Raw genomic sequence first — 17,242 nt, 5'->3', positions numbered from 1 at the left:
GTGGCTCACCCCCAATCTAATGGGCAAGCTGAGAGAGCCAATCAAGAGATCCTGAGAGGCATCAAGCCCCGCCTTATGGTTCCCTTACAGAGGACGTCGGGTTGTTGGGTGGAGGAGTTACCTTTTGTGTTATGGAGCATTAATACCACCCCCAACAGATCTACGGGTTACACGCCTTTCTTCATGGTTTATGGAGCAGAGGCGGTTCTCCCTAGTGACATCCGTCACGACTCACCGCGTGTGGCGGCTTATGTTGAAGCTGACAATGAAAAGGCACGTCAGGAAGCACTTGACCTGTTAGATGACGAGCGTGACATCACGGCGGCTCGTTCGGCGATCTACCAGCAAGATCTGCACCGTTATCACAGCCGCCAGGTTAAAACTAGAACTTTTCAAGAAGGTGATCTGGTGCTCCGGCTTATCCAGGATCAAACTGATATGCACAAGTTATCCCCACCTTAGGAAGGACCTTTTGTGGTCAGTAAGAATCTCAACAATGGGTCGTACTACCTTATCGATGTTCGAGAGCACAAAGACTCACGTAAGACGGAGGAGGAGACCCACCGGCCGTGGAATATTGCTCATCTTCAGCCTTACTACACCTGAGCCACTGGCTCTTCTGATGTACATATTTTGACAATGTATATATTATGATCAATATAATAAAGCCGGCATCCCTGTTAAGGCAGGGCCTCTGTCGTTTTCTCTTTAAATAATGAGTTTTTTGGTCACTTGAGGGCTTCTGCTTTATAAAGCGAAGTTAGGGATTACCCTTCGATCCGGCTTATAGGCCATATATATATATATATATAAACTTGGGGGCTTGCTACCCAGGTTAAAGGGACCAAAGAGAGTCTGTTGCAAAAGCACAACTCAAACATAGGTGCCCCTTGAGCACAGCTCAAAAATATTGCTTGGGGGCTCTTTGTTCTAAAGAACAAGATTTTTTATGACCCTTGTAATAGGCTTAAAAGCAAGGCTTGGAAGCTAGGTGTATTCACCTAAAACCCCGGGTTATCCTGCCTTTTTAAGTCTGCCACTCCGCCCAGGTAATCCTGGAATGACCCGCCGTACTTTTGACAAGTCAATCTTATACAGACCCTGAACTTGTCAAAGTTAAAACGACGATTGGTTGTGTGAGGTCCGGTTTATAAGGTTTGTATAAAGGTTTAACTTAGTGGTTGTGCGGCCCGTGAAAGCACTTGAGTTTTAGGCCTGGCCGCCTATGAAAGCCTTGATTTTTTGTTGTTGTTTGATTTGAACATTTTTTGAGTTTTTTTCTCATGTGACACAGTAATACATGGTTAAAAAGCCGATGAGGGATGTGATGCCTTATGGTTTATAAATGAAACTACCCGATGTTTATTAACCCGGCCTGGCTTTCGACTATAAGTCGCCAGTATGAGATAAGAAAATACCCGGTGTTTATTAACTCGGCCTGGCTTGTTCATCAGCCGGCAATATATGATATTTACCAGTGCTCAAAATTCGGGTTATCACCCTTACTACACTGGTTTGGTAAACCACCAGTGTAATCAAATATCACGGGTATGATATATTTTCAATTATGTATGGTTATAATTAAGGCCAGCCTTGGTTATAAACTATTTTTGTTTCCCATGGCTTTATATTGGGCGTTATGACCCGTCCAGCGGTAAACCGCCGGGACACTTTTAATCTGTTGTATGCAGGAACAGATTCAACATTGTTAATATCATAAGCATACGTGGCATATCTTAAACATGGCGAATCATCAGTGTCATGCAAAGCAAATATGCGCGATGGCATAGCAGATCAAGAGTTTAAGCTAGCCTATTACAAGGCATTTGGTGCCCAAAAGAATACTTGTTTTAACAAGTCTTGCAGAAAGCAGATGTTCAGCTTGCCTCCGGTTTATGAATCTTGGCTTGGTTGACTTGAAGATTGTGGATCATCCAGCGCTGGTTCATCTTCCTCTTCTCTACCCAATGGCTGGAAGTCAATAGTTGTCCAATCGATTCCAGTTAAGGCTTTGAATACAGCTTCATCACTTATAAGTGTGGAGGGGTCAATACCAGGAGCATAAGTATGCTTACGGATTGGAGGAGTAAGACTTGGAGTATCATAAGCTGGCGCTTTAACTCTCTTGTTGTTGGCATCATAAATCAACTGATAATGTGAAAGATCGGTCTCTTCAGCCAATTTGCTAGCCAATGGGAGCATTTCCCTCGTCAGGGCTCCGAGGTCATCAGTATTAAAGTCTGACCCGTCTTCCTTTATGCTCGGGTAGCCGTCTCCCAAATCGGCCGGATCAAGATCAGATATCCATGCTTTGGCCCGAGTTAGTGCAGTAAGAGCACCTGCCCTGGCAGCTGATTTATTTAGTTCTTCAAGCCGGGCAAGCATCATTGCCAGCCTTTCCAACGTCTCCTTGATCAAGGTTAGGGGCGGTTTGTTATGGGAAGCTGTGCAGATAACCCATTGTACGCCGGTATATAACTACTCTATAAGTGTGCAGGCGGCTTTCAGTTTTTGCCACATATCTGAGCCAATGTGAGCAGAGCGGGTTCCTGCATCATCAAAAAGTCTGTAAACCGGCAGTTTATTAGATAATACATGTTAAAAGCTTATGAAGAAGCTATTTACCAAAAATGGTAGCGGTCATGGCATTTATTTGTTGTTTCAAGCCAGTCAGCTCCTCCGCTACCGGATTAAGGGCCCCTTCAGCATCCTCAGCCCTCTTCAGCAGAGTTGACTTTTCTGTATCCCAACCTGCCCGCTCGTTTTTGAAGCTTTCCTTCAGTTTTTCCATTGCTGCTAAGGCACTCGTCAGTTCATCCTTGGCCTTGGAAGTCTCTGCTTGTTGCGATTTGATATTTTCTTGAAGGTCAGCGATTTGGGATTCCTTCTTGATAAGCTCAGCCTACAAGAGACAAGCAATTTATGAGATGATAATGCATATTCAAAGTCCCAAGCACATAACAAGTAATATACTTGGCACTTGGGGGCTAATGTCTATTGCTTCTTATAAAAAAATTACAAGTCCCAATCTCAATACATGTATTATTCTTGGCACTTGGGGGCTAATGCATATTTGCTCCAGTCAAAACTATGGATTTTTCTTCTGCTATCAGCTCGGTGGTCAACCGGTTTACAAAGGTCCTAAACAAGAATTTTGAGCCTTACAACATAATTAGTCCCAACTTAACATATTTGTTAAGTCGGCCCTTGGGGGCTACACAGGCAAAATTGAAGAGTTGTTATTCTACAAGTCCCGGTTCATATTGACAGTATAAACCGGCCCTTGGGGGCTACTGGAGTTGATCTATATGTTTCTTGGAAGTTTACAGAACATTCTATTCTTTTATGTCCAATAAACTTGGCGGCTAAGGGAAGAATATTTATGTAGAGTTAATAGCATTTACCTCATATTGCTCCTTCATCATATTCAGTAAACCGGCTTCATAGTCACGGCTTGTGTACAAACGGTTTAAAAACCCAGAATGAATATCTTGGGCGCTGAGGTGGGCATAGCTTTCCAAGTCTACCTTCCACTTGCCTTTATCAACAACAGAGATTTCTTCTTTGGCACTGTGTTTTGACAGAGCAGTGGGGTTGCCTGGGGTTGTGTAACCAATGCCAGTAACCACAACGTCGTCAATTTTGTCATCAGCAGCTTTAATTGGGCTTGGCGGTTTATCAGCATGAATCATCGGATAAACTTCCATATGTTCAACTAAGATTTCATGATCTTGAAGTGGCGGGTCATCAAGAATAGCTTCAGTATTTGGATTAGACTGTTCCGGGGTCACTTCCGGATCAGTTGGAATGCTATCATCAGCCGGCTTATTCAGTTTGGACCTTTTACTGGCTCTGGCTTGGGCCCTGAAAATAATAAGTATAGATCAGGTTAGTATAAAGATCAAGTATAAGATATGAAGGATCAGTTAAATATGCTCACCAGGAACCGTTTTGAGGGTTGGAATTTGCCTGTTGACTCGCTAGAGGAAGAATGGGAAGTTCCCTGATAATTTGAATCAGACGGATTAAGAGGTTGTCGGAAATAACCCGCCTTGGGATAACATGTGTCAGAAGTATAAGAGACCTCTGGGCGGTGTTTACGATCCGGCGTGTTCGGTAAACCGGAAGAAGTTACCACATGGCCGCTATGCTGGGTTGTGCAGCGAGCTTCGTGTTGCTGTTTCTTCAAAAGAAAGTTTGGATCCAACTGAGCTAGAGGATGAGAAAATCTTACTTTCTAGTTTGCTTGACGGGTTTTCGGAGTTCGCAGAGGTTCTGAGCCGGAGGAAAGAATAATTACCTCTGCGTCACCAGCATGGCTAGCCTCTGCGTCATCCTGACAATAGTCATTGTCAATGAGATGTATGAAAAAGGAGCCAAGTGAATCAAGTTCTACCTCTGACTCATGATTATCATCGTCATCGTCAATGTTTTTAACTCGGTGGACTCGACGGTTTTCTTTTTGGTGGGTTTCTTGTTGGCCTTGGTCTTGACACGAGGTGTTTTGGCCGGTTTATCCTGCGGTTTCCTCTTCCAGAAGGGATCATCACCCTGTTAAAAATTGAAAAGATCATAAGGGAGTATTAAGAATATGGATTAAGCAGGAGTTGGGCAATTCTTACAGCTGGCGGTTTATTTGAAGCGCAGAAAGGACTAAGCCCTGTTTTGCTGCACTCGGCCACCGGTTCATTCAACATTTTCTTGACGGCTTCAGTAATTTCAGCGTCAGACAGCTGAATATCAGTGTGGCGTTGAGGGTCTTTCACGTCCCCTGTGTATTCACACATTAAACCGGGGCGATGGCTTAAGGGTAAAATACTCCAAGACACCTAGCAACGGACAAAATCAACGCCTGTTAAACCGTTTGCCACAAAGGCTCTGAGCTTTGAAAGCTGTGGTGCATACTTGGCCCGTTCCTTTGCACTGAGTCTTTGGGGGTGTGGATGTGTACTGGTAAGCCGGTGAGCACGGTAACCCGACAGAGGATTCTCACCAGTTGGAGATGTACCTTGGCAATAGAACCAAGTTTGATTCCAGTCTTTGGGGTGGCTATGATGGTTAGCGTGAGGGAAGCTGACATCTTTTCTCTTTTGGATTCAAACCCCGCCAAGTTCAGTATTGGGCCCATCCAAAAATTCTGTACGGCGGTTTAAATAGTAGAAATCTCTGAACAGTTCAACCGTGGGCTCCTCTTGCAGGTAAGCTTCACAGAACACTTGAAAATTGCAAATATTGGATGCGGAGTTAGGTCCAATATCTTGAGGGTGAAGTTGGAGGAAATGAAGCACATCACAGAATTTTTTTGATCCGAGAGGGCTGAATCCTCGACTCAGATGGTCAACAAAAATGATCACTTCCCCTTCCTTGGGTTCAGGAGGATTTTCAGGACCAGGGGCTCTCCAGTGGATGTCTTCCTTTTTGGCTAAAGCGCCAGTAGCAACACACCCGTTCAGCTCTTCTTCTGTAACCCGGGATTGAACCCAGTTGCAGGAATAAAAGGACTTTGCCATTTATTCGATAACCTGGAAGAAGGTTTGTGCTAGTTTAAGATTCATGGTTAATCCGCTAAAGGTTAAAAGGCAGAAAGTGTTGAAGCATGCAAAAGTGTTATACCGGAGATTGACGTTATCAAGTTGCAGAGATGAGCAATTGGCAGTTTAAGAGGGGACTAATGGTACCTGGTGGGTTATTATTTTCTGAATTAAACCGCCCACACAGAAATTGAAAGTACAGATCTTAAATTGGAAAATGACTAAGTGATGAAAAACAGTTTTCACAGATTGATATCATGATTTTGGATCTATCGCGTGTCAGAAAATGAAAATATATTCAGACCTAAATATTGGTACTTGAACAGTTTATAAAGGTCCAGATTGGATTTTCTACCTAAAAAGAGATGCTCTGATGAGGAAAGAAGGACTGGCTATTGCCGCACAGGAAAATATCAAGTTTGAATCAAAAATTCATGCTGCAGCAAAGAACAAGTGAAGAACTGTGTTGAACCTCCATGAGCTCGTACAAACCCTAATGAGATCTACGGAGGGGGAAGGAGGAAGAACTTACCGAGGCTGCTGGAGCGGTGGAGGCGCGCGAGCGAGATCTGGACTAATCAGGTTGATGCAGCGGTCAATGGTGATGCAGAGGAGAGGATCGATGGCGGCGGCTGGGCTCAAGAGCAGCACGTCGCGAGGAAGACGATGAAGACGAAGAGGCTGAGGGGGGAAAGTGAAAAGGACCTCTGGCCCTATTTATAAGGCGAATGGATAGGTGGCATGCGCGGGAATCGAGGAGCTCCAAATTGGATATGTAACAGGGCCAACGCCTCGATTTTCGGAGGTTCATTAAAAATGAAGATATATATATATATATGGTTTTGGATTTGTATAAAATTAATGACAGGTGACATCATGGCGAGTTATCATGATCTCAGAAGATGATGTCATGGCGAGCTACAAGTCTTCGCGAAGGTAATGAAGAAGGAAGTTTTCTAAGTGTTGAAGATTGACATGAACAAGTTCAAATCAACCTGGGGCCTAATGTTGGGGATATAACTATTGAGTATAAACCGCCCAGGAGGGGCCGGGTTATGCTCATGATGATTACCAGTATTGAAGCCCATGAAGACATAGAAGATGGCGGCTTACGAAGGAAACTTAATAAGAAGGCCCAAAGCCCAAAGGCGGGTTAGGGCCCATAGATGTAAACCGCCATAGGTGTATGACTTGTATTGTAAGATCGGAAAGAGTGGATACCGAGCCGGACACGTTTAAGAGCCGACCGGGATTCTGTGAACCACCGGGTGTCAACCTGAGTATATAAAGGGACGACTCGGCGGCGGTTTAGGGACAACAAACAACAGATCAAGAGCCAGGCTAAGCGTATTGGCTCCCTGGTCATCGAAACCCTAGCAATACCACCTCAAACTGGGTTAGGGCTTTACCTTCACTGCAAGGGTCCGAACCAGTATAATTCCCTGTGTCCTTTGACCCGATTAACCCCTTTAAGTTAACCTCGTTGTGATGGCTCCACGACTAAGTCCTCACACTAGGACATCTGCCGTGACAAAACCACGACAATAGACATGTGTTGTCATTTGATGAACGGGATCACATCATTAGGAGAATGATGTGATGGACAAGACCATCCGTTAGCTTAGCACTATGATCGTTTAGTTTATTGCTATTGCTTTCTTCATGACTTATACATGTTCTTATGACTATGAGATTATGCAACTTCCGAATACCGGAGGAACACTTAGTGTGCTATCAAACGTCACAACGTAACTGGGTGATTATAAAGATGCTCTACAGGTGTCTCCGATGGTGTTTGTTGGGTTGGCATAGATCGAGATTAGAATGGTCACTCCGTGTTTCGGAGAGGTATCTCTGGGCCCTCTCGGTAATGCACATCACTATAAGCCTTGCAAGCAATGTGACTAATGAGTTAGTCAAGGGATGATGCACTACGGAATGAGTAAAGAGACTTGTCAGTAACGAGATTTAACTAGGCATGGTGATACCGACGATCGAATCTCGGGCAAGTAACATACCGATGACAAAGGGAACAACGTATGTTGTTATGCGGTTTGACCGATAAAGATCTTCATAGAATATGTGGGAGCCAATATGAGCATCCAGGTTCCACTATTGGTTATTGACCGGAGATATGTCTCGGTCATGTCTACATAGTTCTCAAACCCGTAGGGTCCGCACGCTTAACGTTCGATGACGATTTGTATTATGAGTTTATGTGATTTGATGACCGAAGGTTGTTCGGAGTCCCGGATGAGATCACGGACATGACGAGGAGTCTCGAAATGGTCGCGAGGTAAAGATCGATATATTGGAAGGCTATATTCGGACATCGGAAAGGTTCCGAGTTATTCGGGTATTTTTCGGAATACCGGAGAGTTACGGGAATTCGCCGGGGGAAGTGGTGGGCCTTAATGGGCCATACGGGAAAGGAGAGAAGGGCCTCCAGGGGTGGCCGTGCGCCCCCCCCCCCCCCCCCCCCGTGGGCTAGTCCGAATTGGACTAGGAGGGGGCGGCGCCCCCCTCTTTCCTTCTCCCCTCTTCCTCCTTCCCTTCCTTCTCCTAGTTGGAATAGGAAAGGGGGGGCCGAATCCTACTTGGACCGAGAGTCCATGTAGGACTCCCCCCTTGGCGTGCCCCCTCTACGGCCGGCCTCTTCTTCCTCCCTCCTTTATATACGTGGGCAGGGGGCACCCCAATGGACCCCCAAGATTTGTCTTAGCCGTGTGCGGTGCCCCCCTCCACAGTTACACACCTCGGTCATATTATCGTAGTGCTTAGGCGAAGGCCTGCACCGATAACTTCATCATCACCGTCGCCACGCCGTCGTGCTAACGGAACTCTCCCTCAGCCTCAACTGGATCAAGAGACGTGGGACGTCATCGAGCTGAACATGAGCTAAACACGGAGGTGTCGTATGTTCGGTGCTAGGATCGGTCGGATCGTGAAGACGTACGACTACATCAACCAAGTTGATATAACGCTTCCGCTTTCGGTCTACGAGGGTACGTGGACACACTCTCCCCGCTCGTTGCTATGCATCTCCTAGATAGATCTTGCGTGATCATAGGAATTTTTTTGAAATTACTGCGTTCCCCAACAGTGGCATCCGAGCCTGGTTTATGCGTAGATGTTATATGCATGAGTAGAACACAAAGTGTTGTGGGTGATAATAGTCATACTGCTTACCAGCATTTCATACTTTGATTCGGCGGTATTGTTGGATGAAGCGGCCCAGACCGACATTTCATGACCGCGTTCATGAGATTGGTTCTACCGCTGTGCATCACACACAAGTGGCTAGTGGGTGTCTGTTTCTCCAACTTTAGTTGAAAAGAGTGTGACTACGCCCGGTCCTTGATGAAGGTTAAAACATCACACTTGACGAAAAATCGTTGTGGTTTTGATGCGTAGGTAAGCGGTTCTTGCTAAGCCCATAGCAGCCACGTAAAACTTGCAAGAACAAAGTAGAGGACTCCTAACTTGTTTTTGAAGGGCTTGCTGTGATGTGATATGGTCAAGACGTGATGATATATAAATTGTTGTATGAGATGATCATGTTTTGTAACAGTTATTGGCAACTGGAAGGAGCCATATGTTGTCACTTTATTGTATGAAATGCAATCACCATGTAATTGGTTTACTTTATCACTAAGCGGTAGCGATAGTCGTAGTAGCAATAGTTGGCAAGACGACAACGATGCTTCGATGGAGATCAAGGTGTCAAGCCGGTGACGATGGTGATCAAGACGGTGCTTTGGAGATGGAGATCAAAGGCACAAGATGATGATGGCCATATCATATCACTTATATTGATTGCATGTGATGTTTATCCTTTATGCATCTTATTTTGCTTAGTTTGACGGTAGCATTATAAGATGATCTCTCACTAAATTTCAAGGTATAAGTGTTCTCCCTGAGTATGCACCATTGCGACAGTTCGTCGTGCCGAGACACCACGTGATGATCGGGTGTGATAAGCTCTACGTTCACATACAACGGGTGCAAGCCAGTTTTGCACACGCAGAATACTCGGGTTAAACCTGACGAGCCTAGCATATGCAGATATGTCCTCGAAACACTGAGACCGAAAGGTCGAGCGTGAATCATATAGCAGATATGATCAACATAGTGATGTTCACCATTGAAAACTACTCCATCTCACGTGATGATCGGACATGGTTTAGTTGATATGGATCACGTGATCACTTAGATGATTAGAGGGATATCTATCTAAGTGGGAGTTCTTAAGTAATATGATTAATTGAACTTTAATTTATCATGAACTTAGTCCTGGTAGTATTAGCATATCTATGTTGTATATCAATTGCTCGTGATATAGCTCCCCGTTTATTTTTTTTATATGTTCCTAGAGAAATATAAGTTGAAAGATGTTAGTAGCAATGATGCGGATTGGATCCGTGATCTGAAGATTATACTCATTGCTGCAGAGAAGAATTATGTCCTTGATGCACCGCTAGGTGACAGACCGATTGCAGGAGCACATGCAGACGTTATGAACGTTTGGCAAGCTCAATATGATGACTACTTGATAGTTTAGTGCACCATGCTTTACGGCTTAGAATCGGGGCTTTAAAAATGTTTTGAATATGCCACGAAGCATATAAGATGTTCCAAGAGTTGAAATTAGTATTTCATACTCATGCCCGTGTCAAGAGGTATGAGACCTTTGACAGTACTTTGCCTACAAGAAGGAGGAGAATAGCTCAACCAGTGAGCATGTGCTCAGATTGTCTGGGTACTACAATTGCTTGAATCAAATGGGAGTTAATCTTCCAGATAAGATAGTAATTGACAAAGTTCTCTAGTCACTATCACCAAGTTACTAGAACTTCGTGATGAACTATAATATGCAAGGGATGACGAAAACAATTCCCAAGCTCTTCGCCAGGGCCGTCTCCAGGAATTTCGGGGCCCGGGACGAACAACAAAATGCAGCCCTAAAATTTTAGAAACTCGAGCATACTTTGCTCAATTGCAGAATATATGTAGAACTGAGACTCACTGCTTAAAGACCGAACAAAATATACAAGACATGGAAAAAATATATATACAGGGATATAAAGGAGTGCCAAATCAACAGTATGCTTCATCTGTGCCAGTATGCCTTCCATATGACACTCCTGTTGTGTGCAGCTATTAACTAGTATACATCATATATTTCTACAAGATGAAATTAAACTGAAATAAATATGCATCAGTTTGAGTTCAATAGATAGATGATTCATCTCAAATTCCTTTATCATTCAATGTTCAAATGCATTAATTAGAATCAAGACACAATATGCTAGTTCAAATGCATGCATTTTCCAAAGTTGCCTATGTGTCTTGGTCCAAGAAATTACCTAGTCATGACTGGCCGAGTCGATGAGCAACGTTGGCGCTTGAGGCTTTAGACGCACGGATAGTCCATATGTGTAGCGGAAGCACCAGGACGGCGTCTGGGGTGATTGGGCAGAGGCAGGGGAGCACTACTAAGAGCGGTGCGGTGGTGCTAGCACAGATCAGGTAGCAGGAAGAGCTGGATTAGGAAAGAGCGCCGGCCTGCGGCGAATTGCAGTAGACATGCCATCAATCGTCAGTTCGTCAACCCGGCGCATGGGAGGATGCGGGGAGGCCGCGTGAGCATTGCGGGGGTGGTGGCGGAGGCAGGAAACTACCGTACTAGGGAAGGTCGCGGCCCTAGGGCTCACATCTATAGAAGGTCACAGAGATTGGAGAAGACATCGTCGATTATGGGCCGCTTGCGGATGAACGTGCGGGACTGAACCAAGGCAGGCTATCTCTCAGATCGGGGGCCCCAGGAATTTGGAGGCCCTATGCGGTCGGCCACTTTGGTCGCCCTCATCGACGCCTGCTCTTCGCGATGCTAAAATCGGCGAAGGTAGAAATCAAGAAAAGCATCAAGTGTTGATGGTTGACAAGACCACTAGTTTCAAGAAAAATGGCAAAGGGAAGAAGGGGGACTTCAAGAAGAAGGGCAAGTTGCTACTCAAGTGAAGAAGCCCAAGTCTGGACCTAAGCCTGAGACTAAGTGCTTCTACTGCAAAGGGACTGGTCACTAGAAGCGGAACTGTCCCAAGTATTTGGCGGATAAGAAGGATGGCAAAGTGAACAAAAGGTATATTTGATATACATGTTATTGATGTGTACTTTACTAGTGTTTATAGCAATCCCTCAGTAATTGATACTAGTTCATTTGCTAAGAGTAGTAACTCGAAAAGGAGTTGCAAAATAAACAGAGACTAGTTAAGGGCAAGGTGATGATGTGTGTGGGAAGTGATTCCAAGGTTGATAAGACCACCATCGCACACTCCCTTTACCTTCGGGATTAGTGTTGAACCTAAAATAAATGTTATTTGGTGTTTGCGTTGAGCATGAATATGATTGGATCATGTTTATTGCAATACGGTTATTCATTTTAGTCAAAGAATAATTGTTGTTCTATTTACATGAATAAAACTATCTATGGTCATACACTCAATATAAATGGTTTATTGAATCTCGATCATAGTGATACACATATTGAAGCCAAAAGATGCAAAGTTAATAATGATAGTGCAACTTATTTGTGGCACTGCCGTTTAGGTCATATTGGTGTGAAGCGCATGAAGAAACTCCATGCTGATGGACTTTTGGAATCACTTGATTATGAATCACTTGATGCTTGCGAACCATGCCTCATGGGCAAGATGACTAAGACTCCATTCTCTAGAATAATGGACGGAGCAACTGAATTATTGGAAATAATACATGCTGATGTATGCGGTCCGATGAGTGTTGAGGCTCACAGCGGGTATCGTTATTTTCTAACCTTCACAGATAATTTGAGCAGATATGGGTATATCTACTTAATGAAACACAAGTCTGAAACATTTGAAAAGTTCAAAGAATTTCATAGTGAAGTGGGGAAGCATCATAACGAGAAAATAAAGTTTCTACGATCTGATCGCGGAGGCGAATGTTTGAGTTATGAGTTTGGCCTTCAATTAAAACAATGTGGAATAGTTTCACAAACTCATGCTACCTGGAACACCACAGCGTAATGGTGTGTCCAAACGTCATAACAGTACTTTATTAAGGTATGGTACAATCTATGATGTCTCTTACCGATTTACCACTATCGTTTTGGGGTTATGCATTAGAGACAGCTGCATTCATGTTAAATAAGGCACCATCTAAATCCGTTGAGACGACATCGTATGAACTATGGTTTGGCAAGAAACCTAAGCTATCGTTTCTTAAAGTTTGGGGCTGCGAGGCTTATGTGAAAAAGCTTCAACCTGATAAGCTCGAACCCAAATCGGAGAAATGTATCTTCATTGAATACCCAAAGGAGACTGTTGGGTACACCTTCTATCACAGATCTGAAGGCAAGATATTCGTTGCTAAGAATGGATCCTTTCTAGAGAAGGAGTTTCTCTCGAAAGAAGTGAGTGGGAGGAAAGTAGAACTTGATGAGGTAATTGTACCTACTCCGGAATTGGAAAGTAGTTCATCACAGAAATTAGTTCCAGTGATGCCTACACCAACTAAGTGAGGAAGCTAATGATAATGATCATGAAATATCGGATCAAGTTACTACCGAACCTCGTAGGTCAACCAGAGTACGTTCCGCACCAGAGTGATATGGTAATCCTATTCTAGAAATCATGTTACTAGACCATGACGAACCTACGGACTATGAGGAAGCGATGATGAGCCCAGATTCCGCGAAATGGCTTGAGGCCATGAAATCTGAGATGGGATCCATATATGAGAACAAAGTATGGACTTTGGTTGACTTGCTCGATGATCGGCAAACCATACAGAATAAAATGGATTTTCAAGAGGAAGACAAACGCTGATAGTAGTGTTACTATCTACAAAGCTCGAATTGTCACAAAAATGTTTTTGACAAGTTCAAGGTGTTGACTATGATGAGATTTTCTCACTCGTATCGATGCTTAAAGTCTGTCCGAATCATGTTAGCAATTTCCACATTTTTTGAAATCTGGCAAATGGATGTCAAAACTGCATTCCTTACTAGATTTATTAAAGAAGAGTTGTATATGATGCAACCAGAAAGTTTTGTCAATCCTAAAGGTGCTAATAAAATGTGCAAGCGCCAGCGGTCCATCTATGGACTGGTGCAAGCATCTCGGAGTAGGAATATACGCTTTGATAAGTTGATCAAAGCATATAGTTTTATACAGACTTACGGTGAAGCATGTATTTACAAAGGAGAGTAGGAGCACTACAGCCTTTCTGATAAGTATATGTGGATGACATATTGTTGATCGGAAATAATGTAGAATTTTCTGGAAAGAATAAAGGAGTATTTGAAAGGAGTTTTTCAAAGAAAGACCTCGGTGAAGCTGCTTACATATTGAGCATCAAGATCTATAGAGATAGATCAAGACGCTTGATAAAGTTTTTTCAATGAGTACATACATTGACAAGATTTTGAAGTAGTTCAAAATGGAACGGTCAAAGAAGGAGTTCTTGCCTGTGTTGCTAGGTGTGAAGTTGAGTAAGACTCAAAGCACGACCACGGCAGAAGATAGAGAGAGAATGAAAGTCATTCCCTATGCCTCAGCCATAGGTTCTATAAAGTATGCCATGCTATGTACCAGACCTATTGTATACCGTGCCCTGAGTTTGGCAAGGGAGTACAATAGTGATCTAGGAGTAGATCACTGGACATTGGTCAAAATTATCCTTAGGGGACTAAGGAAATATTTCTCGGTTATGGAGGTGATAAAGAGTTCGTCGTAAAGAGTTACATCGATGCAAGCTTTGACGCCGATCTAGATGACTCTGAGTCTCGATCTGGATACATATTGAAAGTGGGAGCATTTAGCTAGAGTAGCTCCGTGCAGAGCATTGTAGACATAGAAATTTGCAAAATACGTACGGATCTGAATGTGGCAGACTCATTGACTAAACCTCTCTCACAAGCAAAACATGATCACACCTTAGTACTCTTTGAATGTTAATCACATGGCGATGTGAACTAGATTACTGCCTCTAGTAAACCCTTTGAGTGTTGGTCACATGGCGATGTGAACTACGGGTGTTAATCACATGGTGATGTGAACTATTAGTGTTAAATCACATGGCGATGTGAACTAGATTATTGACTCTAGTGCAAGTGGGATACTGAAGGAAATTTGCCCTAGAGGCAATAATAAAGTAATTATTTATTACCTTATTTCATGATAAATGTTTATTATTCATGCTAGAATTGTATTAACCGGAAACTTAGTACATGTGTGAATACATAGACAAAACAAAGTCTCCCTAGTATGCCTCTACTTGACTAGCTCGTTTATCAAAGATGGTTATGTTTCCTAACCATAGACATGTGTTGTCATTTGATGAATGGGATCACATCATTAGGAGAATGATGTGATGGACACGACCCATCCATTAGCTTAGCACTATGATCATTTAGTTTGTTGCTATTCCTTTCTTCATGACTTATACATGTTCTTATGACTATGAGATTATGCAACTCCCGAATACCTTAGGAACACTTAGTGTGCTATCAAACGTCACAATGTAACTGGGTAATTATAAAGATGCTCTACAGGTGTCTCCGATGGTGTTTGTTGGGTTGGCATAGATCAAGATTAGGATTTGCCACTCCGTTTTTCGGAGAGGTATCTCTGGGCCCTCTCGGTAATACACATCACTATAAGCCTTGCAAGCAATGTGACTAATGAGTTAGTCACAGGATGATGCACTAGGGAACGAGTAAACAGACTTGCCGGTAACGAGATTGAACTAGGTATGGTGATACCGACGATCGAATCTCGGGCAAGTAACATACCGATGACAAAGGGAACAACGTATGTTGTTATGCGGTTTGACCGATAAAGATCTTCATAGAATATGTGGGAGCCAATATGAGCATCCAGGTTCCACTGTTGGTTATTGACCGGAGATATGCCTCGGTCATGTCTACATAGTTCTCGAACCCGTAGGGTCCGCACACTTAACGTTCGATGACGATTTGTATTATGAGTTTATGTGATTTGATGACCGAAGGTTGTTTGGAGTCCCGGATGAGATCACGGACATGACGAGGAATCTCGAAATGGTCGAGAGGTAAAGATCGATATATTGAAAGGCTATATTCGGACATCGGAAAGGTTCCGAGTGATTCGGGTATTTTTTGGAGTACCGGAGAGTTACGGGAATTCGCCGGGGTAAGTAGTGGGCCTTAATGGGCCATACGGGAAAGGAGAGAAGGGCCTCAAGGGGTGGCCGCGCGCCCCTTTGTGGGCTTGTCCGAATTGGACTAGGAGGGGGCGGCGCCCCCCTCTTTCCTTCTCCCCTCTTCCTCCTTCCCTTCCTTCTCCTAGTTGGAATAGGAAAGGGGGAGCCGAATCCTACTTGGACCGGGAGTCCAAGTAGGACTCCCCCCCTTGGCGCGCCCCCTATAGGGCCGGCCTCCTCTTCCTCCCTCCTTTATATACGTGGGCTGGGGGCACCCCAAAGGACCCCCAAGATTTGTCTTAGCCGTGTGTGGTGCCCCCTCCATAGTTACACACTTCGGTCATATCGTCGTAGCGCTTAGGCGAAGCCCTGCGCCGGTAACTTCATCATCACCGTCGCCACGCCGTCGTGCTGACGGAACTCTCCCTCGGCCTCAACTGGATCAAGAGTACGAGGGACGTCATCGAGCTGAACGTGTGCTGAACACGGAGGTGCCGTACGTTCAGTGATAGGATCGGTCGGATCGTGAAGACGTACGACTACATCAACCGCGTTGATATAACGCTTCCGCTTTCAGTCTACGAGTGTACATGGACACACTCTCCCCGCTCGTTGCTATGCACCTCCTAGATAGATCTTGCGTGATCGTCGGAATTTTTTTGAAATTACTGCGTTCCCCAACACTATCCATATTTTAATAGCCTCTCCGGTAAAGGTTGGAAAAAGCGGTAGGCGTAAGCGAGGCGGTTGGCCTTCGCCTAGTGCCTAGGCACTGCCTAAGAGCCCTAGGCGCGTCCTAGACAGTGACATAGTTTTTACTCATAGTGCATTTGTGATATTATATGGGTGTTGGTATTTGTTCAGGGCATATAAATAAGTTAATTACTGTCTACTGCCATTGGAATATAACCCGTTTGGCATATCAGTGTAGTATGTGGCATGATTTCTTGCTTGGGTAGGCAATTCCTTGCTTACCTTGCCTAGACCTCCATTTATGCCCTAGGCGAGGCGTTTGGCCATTGCCTAGCGCCTAGGCGTGCCTAAGCGCCTCCTAGGCACTGCCTTTTCCAACAGAGCCGGTACCGTGCATTACCCAATCCCACCTCGAGACATGGTGCCAACTTCGCCGATGCATCCAAATCCCATGAAATGATACCCTCTTTCACACATAACCCTCATTATATCCTTCATCAAAACAGTCATCATACCTACCAATTATGGCATTTCCAAAGCCATTTCCGAGATATATTGCCATGCGACTTCCATTGTTACTATTCACAAGACTTGAGCACTCCTTGTCATATGTTTTGCATGAATGTATAGAGTTGCCATGACATTTTGTGGCAAAGCCACCATTCATCATTGTTATACATGTTACGCTAGATCATTGCACATCCTAGTAAACTGCCAGAGGCATTCATATGTAGTCATCATGTTCAGTTTTGAGTTGTAAGTAAATACAAGTGTGATGATCATCATTATTAGAG

The sequence above is a fragment of the Aegilops tauschii genome, chromosome 7 (assembly GCF_002575655.3).
Source record: "Aegilops tauschii subsp. strangulata cultivar AL8/78 chromosome 7, Aet v6.0, whole genome shotgun sequence".
Taxonomy (NCBI): domain Eukaryota; kingdom Viridiplantae; phylum Streptophyta; class Magnoliopsida; order Poales; family Poaceae; genus Aegilops; species Aegilops tauschii.
Note: the sequence above shows the minus strand (reverse complement) of the source record.